Source organism: Manis pentadactyla, chromosome X, assembly GCF_030020395.1.
Source record: "Manis pentadactyla isolate mManPen7 chromosome X, mManPen7.hap1, whole genome shotgun sequence".
NCBI classification, from domain to species: Eukaryota; Metazoa; Chordata; class Mammalia; order Pholidota; family Manidae; genus Manis; species Manis pentadactyla.
The window spans coordinates 117916298-117926130 of record NC_080038.1 but is presented as its reverse complement, the minus strand read 5'-3'; positions in this window follow the sequence as shown (position 1 = coordinate 117926130).

Sequence of the window (9833 nt, the reverse complement as noted above, 5' to 3'; positions counted from 1 at the left end):
TGAGACATGAAAACAAGGGTTAGATGAGCCACAAGGTGTGGAATAAAACCAACAGGACCCTATTTCTATACCATATAAATGCCTTGCAAATTCACTTAGAGTGCAGTAGGCAGCTTGCTCTGTTGTTGGCAAGATGAGAATAGTTTTCATAAGACAAAAAACTCATCCATACTCAGAACAGGGGTTGGCAAACATTTTCTGCAAAAAAACAGATAGTAAATATTTTAGGCTTTGCAGGTCACAGACTACCTGTCACATATTCTTTGCTTCATGTTGTTTGTCTTGGTTTTATTTTTTACCATCTTATTAAAATGTGAGGACAAAAACAGGCCATAGGCTGGAATTGACCTGCTGGCAGGTGTTTGCTGACCCTTTGTCTAAAAGAATTGTAGGCAATCAAGCAGCAGTGGTAATGAGAGTTCAAATCTACCAGGTGTGTAAGTGGCCAAAGTTAACTGGACTTAGAGCAGGTAAATCTATCAAGATACATTCCAAAAGAATTCTGGAAGACTATATAAGCTAGGCAGTATATTGAGGCCCGTGGAGGACAGCAAAAGCATTTCTTCAAAGTGTTACTATTGATATTATTATTATTATTTTTTTAGATAATTATTTTTTATTGAAGGGTAGTTGACACACAGTATTACATTAGTTTCAGGTGTACAACACAGTGATTCAACATTTATATACATGATAATTCTAGGTACCAGCTATCACCATACCAAGTTGTGGCAATATTTTCACTATATTCTTTATGCTACACATTACATCCCGGTTAATTATTTATTTTACAATTGGAAGTGTGTATTTTTGTTTTGTTTTGTTTTGTTTTTTTGTTTTTATGTTTTTGTGAGGGCATCTCTCATATTTATTGATCAAATGGTTGATAACAACAATAAAATTCTGTATAGGGGGGGTCAATGCTCAATGCACAATCATTAATCCACCCCAAGCCTAATTTTCATCAGTCTCCAGTCTTCTGAAGCATAACGAACAAGTTCTTACATGGAGAACAAATTCTTACAAAATGAATAAGTTACATGGTGAACATTACAAGGGCAGTCATCACAGAAACTTTCGGTTTTGCTCATGCATTATGAACTATAAACAGTCAGTTCAAATATGAATACTCATTTGATTTTTATACTTGATTTATATGTGGATACCACATTTCTCTCTTTATTATTATTATGTTCAATAAAATGCTGAAGTGGTAGGTAGATACAAGATAAAGGTAGAAAACATAGTTTAGTGTTGTAAGAGAGCAAATGTAGATGATCAGGTGTGTGCCTGTAGACTATGTGTTAATCCAAGCTAGACAAGGGCAATAAAACATCCACGGATGCAGAAGATTTCTCTCAGAACAGGGGGGTGAGGTTCTAAGCCTCACCTCTGCTGCTCCCCATTTTCTCACCTGATGACCCCCCTGCGACTGTGCCTGTCTTAGGTTGTTCCTCCCTTGAGGAATCTTACCCGTCTCTGGCTAACCAGTCATCTTCCGGGGCCATCCAGGGAAATGTTAAGTTGGTGAGTGAGAGGGAAGCCTTATTGTTTGAAAAGGTTAGCTTTTTACTTCTTTGCATATTTATGCCCTGTGGCTTCTATGCCCAGCATTTGTCTTGAGGTATCTTTACCACTTGGAAGAATTATGATACTCGGTAAATTCGATATGAGGCACGAATTCTATTTAAGGGTTGTAATTAGGAAGGAAGAAGAAAAGCTATAGAGGTAGCAGATGGAAGAAAACATGGGAAGATTGATTATTTCTTTGACATATCTTCTTGTAGAGTAACTTCAGCATGTATAGGTTTTAAGCTACTACTTAAATTGCGCACACACATTAACATAATAGGAGTATAGTTACATAACCAAAGCATATCTGTAATTACCAGCCATCTCCAGTGAAACCAAGAAAACCATTAAGGCACCTTAGGCATTTGTGAAAACTTATCTATGATATGGTGGATATTGTCCAACTGAACTTGAACAGTCTGAGAGAAATCAGACAAATTAAAACAACCCATTCCTGGGGACTGTTCACATGCCATATGTTCTTTTAACAGTAAATAGTCTGTAGTTGTAAGATTTTGGAGCGCTACAATTTGCACTTCTCCTAATTCTTGTTTGAGTTCCAACAGTATAGATCCAGTCAAATTTGTTGTTTTACTGTATGCACAGGCCAGCTTAGATATCTCCTTCTTCATTCCTATGGCAAGTCCAGGAACTGGTGGGATGAGTGCATCTACACCTGTAGCAGTGTGTGGATCTTTGTTGGGTTTTTTTGATGATCATCTTCTGGCATGAGTCTTCCAGAGAGTGCTGATGTTGGAAGTTCTTTTTCATATCGTATCTTAGTTCATTCTCAGGGTAGGCAAATTAGGCTTTGATCCTCTGTATAAACACAAACAGGCCCTTTGCCTACACTTTTATATGCCCTTTATACCCTTGTGTAGAACTCATTGGAGGTCACCACACATGAACTGCTTTTTTTTTATCATTAATCTACACTTACATTACGAATATTTTGTTTACTAGGCTCTCCCCTATACGAGGTCCCCCTTATATACCCCTTTACACTCACTGTCCATCAGTGTAGCAAAATGTTGTGGAATCACTACTTGTCTTCTCTGTGTTGTACAGCCCTCCCCTTTCTCCCACCCCCCCATGCATACTGATCTTAATACCCCCCTTTTTCTCCCCCCCTTATCCCTCCCTACCCACCCATCCTCCCCAGTCCCTTTCCCTTTGGTACCTGTTAGTCCATTCTTGAGTTCTGTCATTCTGCTGCTGTTTTGTTCCTTCAGTTTTTCCTTTGTTCTTATACTCCACAGATGAGTGAAATCATTTGGTATTTCTCTTTCTCCGCTTGGCTTGTTTCACTGAGCATAATACCCTCCAGCTCCATCCATGTTGCTGCAAATGGTAGGATTTTCCCCTTTCTTATGGCTGAGTAGTATTCCATTGTGTATATGTACCACCTCTTCTTTATCCATTCATCTATCGATGGACATTTAGGTTGCTTCCAATTCTTGGCTATTGTAAATAGTGCTGCGATAAACATAGGGGTACATTGGTCTTTCTCAAACTTGATTGCTGCATTCTTAGGGTAAATTCCTAGGAGTGCAATTCCTGGGTCAAATGGTATGTCTGTTTTGAGCATTTTGATGTACCTCCATGCTGCTTTCCACAATGGTTGAACTAATTTACATTCCCACCAGCAGTGTAGGAGGGTACCCCTTTCTCCACAGCCTCGCCAACATTTGTTGTTGTTTGTCTTTTGGATGGCAGCCATCCTTACTGGTGTGAGGTGATAGCTCATTGTAGTTTTAATTTGCATTTCTCTGATAATTAGCAATGTGGAGCATCTTTTCATGTGTCTGTTGGCCATTTGTATTTCTTTTTTGGAGAACCGTCTGTTCAGTTCATCTGCCCATTTTTTAATTGGATTATTTGCTTTTTGTTTGTTGAGGTGTGTGAGCTCTTTATATATTTTGGATGTCAACCCTTTATTGGATCTGTCATTTATGAGTATATTCTCCCAAACTGTAGGGTACCTTTTTGTTTTATTGATGGTGTCCTTTGCTGTACAGAAACTTTTCAGCTTGATATAGTCCCACTTGTTCATTTTTGCTGTTGTTTTCCTTGCCCGGGGAGATATGTTCAAGAAGAGGTCACTCATGTTTATGTCTAAGAGGTTTTTGCCTAAGATTTTTCCAAGACTTTAATGGTTTCATGACTTACATTCAGGTCTTTGATCCATTTTGAGTTTACTTTTGTATATGGGGTTAGACAATGGTCCAGTTTCATTCTCCTACATGTAGCTGTCCAGTTTTGCCACCACCATCTGTTGAAGAGACTGTCATTTCGCCATTGTATGTCCATGGTTCCTTTATCAAATATTAATTGACCATATATGTCTGGGTTAATGTCTGGATTCTCTAGTCTTTTCCACTGGTCTGTGGTTCTGTTCTTGTGCCAGTACCAAATTGTCTTGATTACTATGGCTTTATAATAGAGCTTGAAGTTGGGGAGTGAGATCCCCCCTACTTTATTCTTCTTTCTCAGGATTGCTTTGGCTATTTGGGGTCTTTGGTGTCTCCATATGAATTTTTGAATTATTTGTTCCAGTTCATTGAAGAATGTTGCTGGTAGTTTCATAGGGATTGCATCAAATCTGTATATTGCTTTGGGCAGGATGGCAATTTTGACGATATTAATTCTTCCTAGCCACGAGCATAGGATGAGTTTCCATCTGTTAGTGTCACCTTTAATTTCTCTTAAGAGTGACTTGTAGTTTTCAGAGTATAAGTCTTTCACTTCCTTGGTTAGGTTTATTCCTAGGTATTTTATTTTTTTTGATACAATTGTGAATGGAGTTGTTTTCCTGATTTCTCTTTCTGTTGGTTCATTCTTAGTGTATGGGAAAGCCACAGATTTCTGTGTGTTGATTTTGTATCCTGCAAAATTGCTGTATTCCGATATCAGTTCTAGTAGTTTTGGGGTGGAGTCTTTAGGGTTTTTTATGTAAAATATCATGTCATCTGTAAATAGTGACAGTTTAACTTCTTTACCAATCTGGATTCCTTGTATTTTTTTGTTTTGTCTGATTGCCGTGGCTAGGACCTTCAGTACTATGTTAAATAACAGTGGGGAGAGTGGGCATCCCTGTCTAGTTCCCGATCTCAGAGGAAAAGCTTTCAGCTTCTCGCTGTTTTTTCAGCATCTATGGAGATGATCATGTGGTTTTTGTCTTTCTTTTTGTTGATGTGGTGGATGATGTTGATGGACTTTCGAATGTTGTACCATCCTTGCATCCCTCAGATGAATCCCACTTGGTCATGGTGTACGATCCTTTTGATGTATTTTTGAATTCGGTTTGCTAATATTTTGTTGAGTATTTTTGCATCTACGTTCATCAGGGATATTGGTCTGTAGTTTTCTTTTTTGGTGGGGTCCTTGCCTGGTTTTGGTATTAGGGTGATGTTAGCTTCCTAGAATGAGTTTGGGAGTATCCCCTCCTCTTCTATTTTTTGGAAAACTTTAAGGAGAATGGGTTTTATGTCTTCCCTGTATGTCTCATAACATTCCGAGGTAAATCCATCTGGCCCGGGGGTTTTGTTCTTTGGTAGTTTTTTGATTACCGCCTCAATTTCGTTGCTGGTAATTGGTCTGTTTAGATTTTCTGTTTCTTTCTGGGTCAGTCTTGGAAGGTTGTATTTTTCTTGGAAGTTGTCCATTTCTTCTAGGTTTCCCAGCTTGTTAGCATATAGGTTTTCATAGTATTCTCTAATAATTCTTTGTATTTCTGTGGGGTCCGTCGTGATTTTTCCTTTCTCGTTTCTGATACTGTTGATTTGTGTTGACTCTCTTTTCCTCTTAATAAGTCTGGCTAGAGGCTTATCTATTTTGTTTATTTTCTAGAAGAACCACCTCTTGGTTTCATTGATTTTTGCTATTGTTTTATTCTTCTCAATTTTATTTATTTCTTCTCTGATCTTTATTATGTCCCTCCTTCTGCTGACCTTAGGCCTCATTTGTTCTTCTTTTTCCAATTTCGATAATTGTGACATTAGACCATTCATTTGGGATTGTTCTTCCTTTTTTAAATATGCTTGGATTGCTATATACTTTCCTCTTAAGACTGCTTTTGCTGTGTCCCACAGAAGTTGGGGCTTAGTGTTGTTGTTGTCATTTGTTTCCATATATTGCTGGATCTCCATTTTGATTTGGTCATTGATCCATTGATTATTTAGGAGCGTGTTGTTAAGCCTCCATGTGTTTGTGAGCCTTTTTGCTTTCTTTGTACAGTTTATTTCTAGTTTTATGCCTTTGTGGTCTGAAAAGTTGTTTGGTAGGATTTCAATCTTTTGGAATTTACTGAGGCTTTTTTTGTGGCCTAGTATGTGGTCTATTCTGGAGTATGTTCCATGTGCACTTGAGAAGAATGTATATTCTGTTGCTTTTGGATGTAGAGTTCTATAGATGTCTATTAGGTCCATCTGCTCTACTGTGTTGTTCAGTGCTTCCGTGTCTTTACTTATTTTCTGCCCGGTGGATCTATCCTTTGGGGTGAGTGGTGTGTTGAAGTCTCCTAGAATGAATGCATTGCAGTCTATTTCCCCCTTTAGTTCTGTTAGTATTTGTTTCACATATGCTGGTGCTCCTGTGTTGGGTGCATATATATTTAGAATGGTTATATCCTCTTGATGGACTGAGCCCTTAATCATTATGTAATGTCCTTTTTTGTCTTTTGTTACTTTCTTTATTTTGAAGTCTGTTTTGTCTGATACCAGAATTGCAACACCTGCTTTCTTCTCTCTGTTGTTTGCATGAAATATCTTTTTCCATCCCTTGCCTTTAAGTCTGTGCATGTCTTTGGGTTTGAGGTGAGTCTCTTGTAAGCAGCATATGGATGGATCTTGCTTTTTTATCCATTCTATTACTCTGTGTCTTTTGTTTGGTGCATTCAGTCCATTTACATTTAGGGTGATTATTGAAAGGTATGAACTTATTGCCATTGCAGGCTTTAAGTTTGTGGTTACCAAAGGTTCAGGGTTAGCTTCTTTACTATATTACTCTCTAACTTAACTCGCTTGTTGAGCTATTATAAATGCGGTCTGATGATTCTTTATTTCTCTCCCTTCTTATTCCTCCTCCTCCCTTCTTCATATGTTGGGTGTTTTGTTCTGTGCTCTTTTTAGGAGTGCTCCCATCTAGAGCAGTCCCTGTAGGATGCCCTGAAGAGGTGGATTGTGGGAGGCAAATTCCCTCAACTTTTGCTTGTCTGGGAATTGTTTAATCCCTCCTTCATATTTAAATAATATTCGTGCTGGCTGCAGTAGTCTTGGTTCGAGGCCCTTCTGTTTCATTGCATTAAGTATATCATGCCATTCTCTTCTGGCCTGTAGGGTTTCTGTTGAGAAGTCTGATGATAGCCTGATGGGTTTTCCTTTGTAGGTAACCTTTTTTTTCTCTCTGGCTGCCTTTAATACTTTGTCCTTGTCTTTGATCTTTGCCATTTTAATTATTATGTGTCTTGGTGTTGCCCTCCTTGGATCCCTTGTCATGGGAGTTCTGTGTACCTCTGTGTCTGAGAGGCCATTTCTTCCCCTAGTTTGGGGAAGTTTTCGGCAATTATTTCTTCAAAGACACTTTCTGTCCCTTTTTCTCTCTTCTTCTTCTTCTGGTACCCCTATAATGCAGATATTGTTCCGTTTCGATTGGTCACTCAGCTCTCTTAAAATTCTTTCAATCCTGGAGATCCTTTTATCTCTCTCTGCATCAGCTTCTCTGCGTTCCTGTTCTCTGTTTTCTAGTCCATGCATCCAATGGTCTCTTGCATCTCGTCCATTCTGTTTTGAAGTCCTTCCAGAGCTTGTTTTATTTCTGTATTCTCCTTCCTTAGTTCTTGCATATTTCTTTGCAAGTCCATCAGCATGGTTATGACTTTTGTTTTGAATTCTTTTTCAGGAAGACTGGTTAAATCTATCTCCCCAGGTTCCTTCTCAGGGGAAGATGTAGCAGATGCCGAAGCTGTCTGGGTTAGTCCTGTCTGGATCATATTTTTTTGCCTTTTCATGTTGACAGGTGCTATTGACTGTCAGCTGGGAGGGCCAAACTTTTCACTTGCTACTGGCCTTTCTTTACTGGGACAACTGCGACCCCTAGTGGCTTGTGTTGGGTAACTGCATGTAGGCTGGGTCTTTCTGTGTCTTGCCTGGCCGGAGTGAAGGTATCTCCCTTTCTGTGGGCATGGTTTGCCTTAGGCTGTTTTTCTGCTTTTGCAGTGCCCGGAGGGGTAATGGACGGGGGTGGGGGGGCGCTGTTTGGCTGTTTACCTCCGTGAGGTTTCTCAGAGCTGTTGCCCAGGGGGTTAGTGCGCCCGGTGTTCCCTGTAATTTCCAGCCACTGGGCTGTGACCTGTGTTGTTTCCATCTAGCTGTTAAGTCCCTGTCCCTTTAAGACTTTCAAAAAGCACTCGCTTTTCTTTGTCACAGGGGCATCAGCTTCGGCACCTGCTCAGAGGTCTTGCTGCCCTATTTCCCTAGTTTCCAGCCCTCCATGCATGCACTGTGCCTGCGCTCTGGTGCGGGTGGCTGGGGCTGGGTGTTTAGCAGTCCTGGGCTCCCTCTCCCTCCCACTGGGAGCTGGGGATAGGTGTGCTCGGGTCCCACCGGGCCGGGGGTTGTATCTTACCCCTTTCACCAGGCACTGGGCTCTCGCACGTGTGGATGTAGTCAGGCTGTTGTCCTGTGTCTTCTGGTCTCTCTTTTAGGATTAGTTGTATTTGTTGTATTTTCAAAAATATCTATGTTTTTGGGAGGAGATTCCCACTGTCCTACTCACGCCGCCATGTTGGCTCCGCCCTTAATAGTCACTATTGATATTATTGATAGCTAGGATTTGAACCCAGGCAGATGACAGAAGAGTCAGTACGTTTATCCACTATGCCTATTCTGGAACAGCACCTTGTGAGTGGCTTTATAGAGGCATCTCAGATTTTAGATAAACATGGGGTTCCATACTCTTTCTGAAAATCTACTCCTATTTTCTCCATTATTTCCATGAAATTTTCAGATGGACTGTGAATACATGATTGTTCTTAACAAATCAGTTTTAGGCTTCCTTGCCTCTGCCCTCTTTCCCCAATCTTCTCTGCCAATTACTTAATGAGGTATAAACAAACAAATACAAAAGACAACCCAATATTTAGAGGACCTCTTTAAGGATCTTTCAATAACTGAGCAGTCTTTTTAAAAAGTGAGTGATTCCTCTGTAGAACAGACTAGAAAGTCCAGAAAGAAACTCAAAAACATAGAGGAATTCAGTATATGCCAAATGTGGTATTCACGTCCATGGGAACAAGATGAATAAATGGTGTTGAGATAATTAGGTAGAAATCCAGAAAAAAAGTGAAGTTGAATCCACAACTCACACCTGACCTAAATAAATTCTAGACAGATCAGAGTTTTCACATGAAAAATAAAGCCAGGAAAAAGACTAGAAGAAAGAAAGAAGTCATTTTTTTATAATCTTGGAGTGGGGAGATGTACTTTCTAAGTATGACACAAAACCCAGAATCCAGAAAAGTCCTATACAGTTAACTACCTGAAAATAAAAAATTCCTTCATGGCTAAAACTTCCATGAGGTTAAGAAAAATGACAAATTGAGAAAACATTTGCAATTTATATCACTGAAAAGGAGCTTTTTTACTATACAGAGCTCTCCTATAAATAAATTTTAAAAGACCAACAACCAAATAGAAAATGGTCAAAGTATAAAAGATTACTTATAGAAAATGAAATCTCCAATTAAACATGGTAATTGCTCAACTTCATCCATAATAAGAGAAAGACAAATTAATGCATCATCAATATATTATTTTCCACCCATCAGATTGGCAATAATGAAAAAGTTTGCTAACACACTGTGCTAGTAGGATGTGGGGAAACAGCCACTCTCATAAATTGTTGAAGAGAATGTAGTTGGCATGACCTGTGTGGAGAACTTGGCCATGGCTATCACAATTGAAATGCACTTACCTTTAGGTAAATTCTATTTCTGGGAATTTATTTTATAGATATGTTCACATATACTAAAATGACAGATGTATAAAAATATTTAGGACTGTTTTTGTAGTAGCTACAGTTAGAAATATTTTCAAAGTTTATCAATAGGAAACTTGTTTATAAATTATGGTAGATCCAAACATCAAACATCTGTATGTTACTAATGGTAGAAAATGCTCTCCAAAATATATACTTAGGTGAAAAAAGCAAAGAACAGAACGATGTTTATAGTATATCATATGCTACCATTTGTCTGATAACTG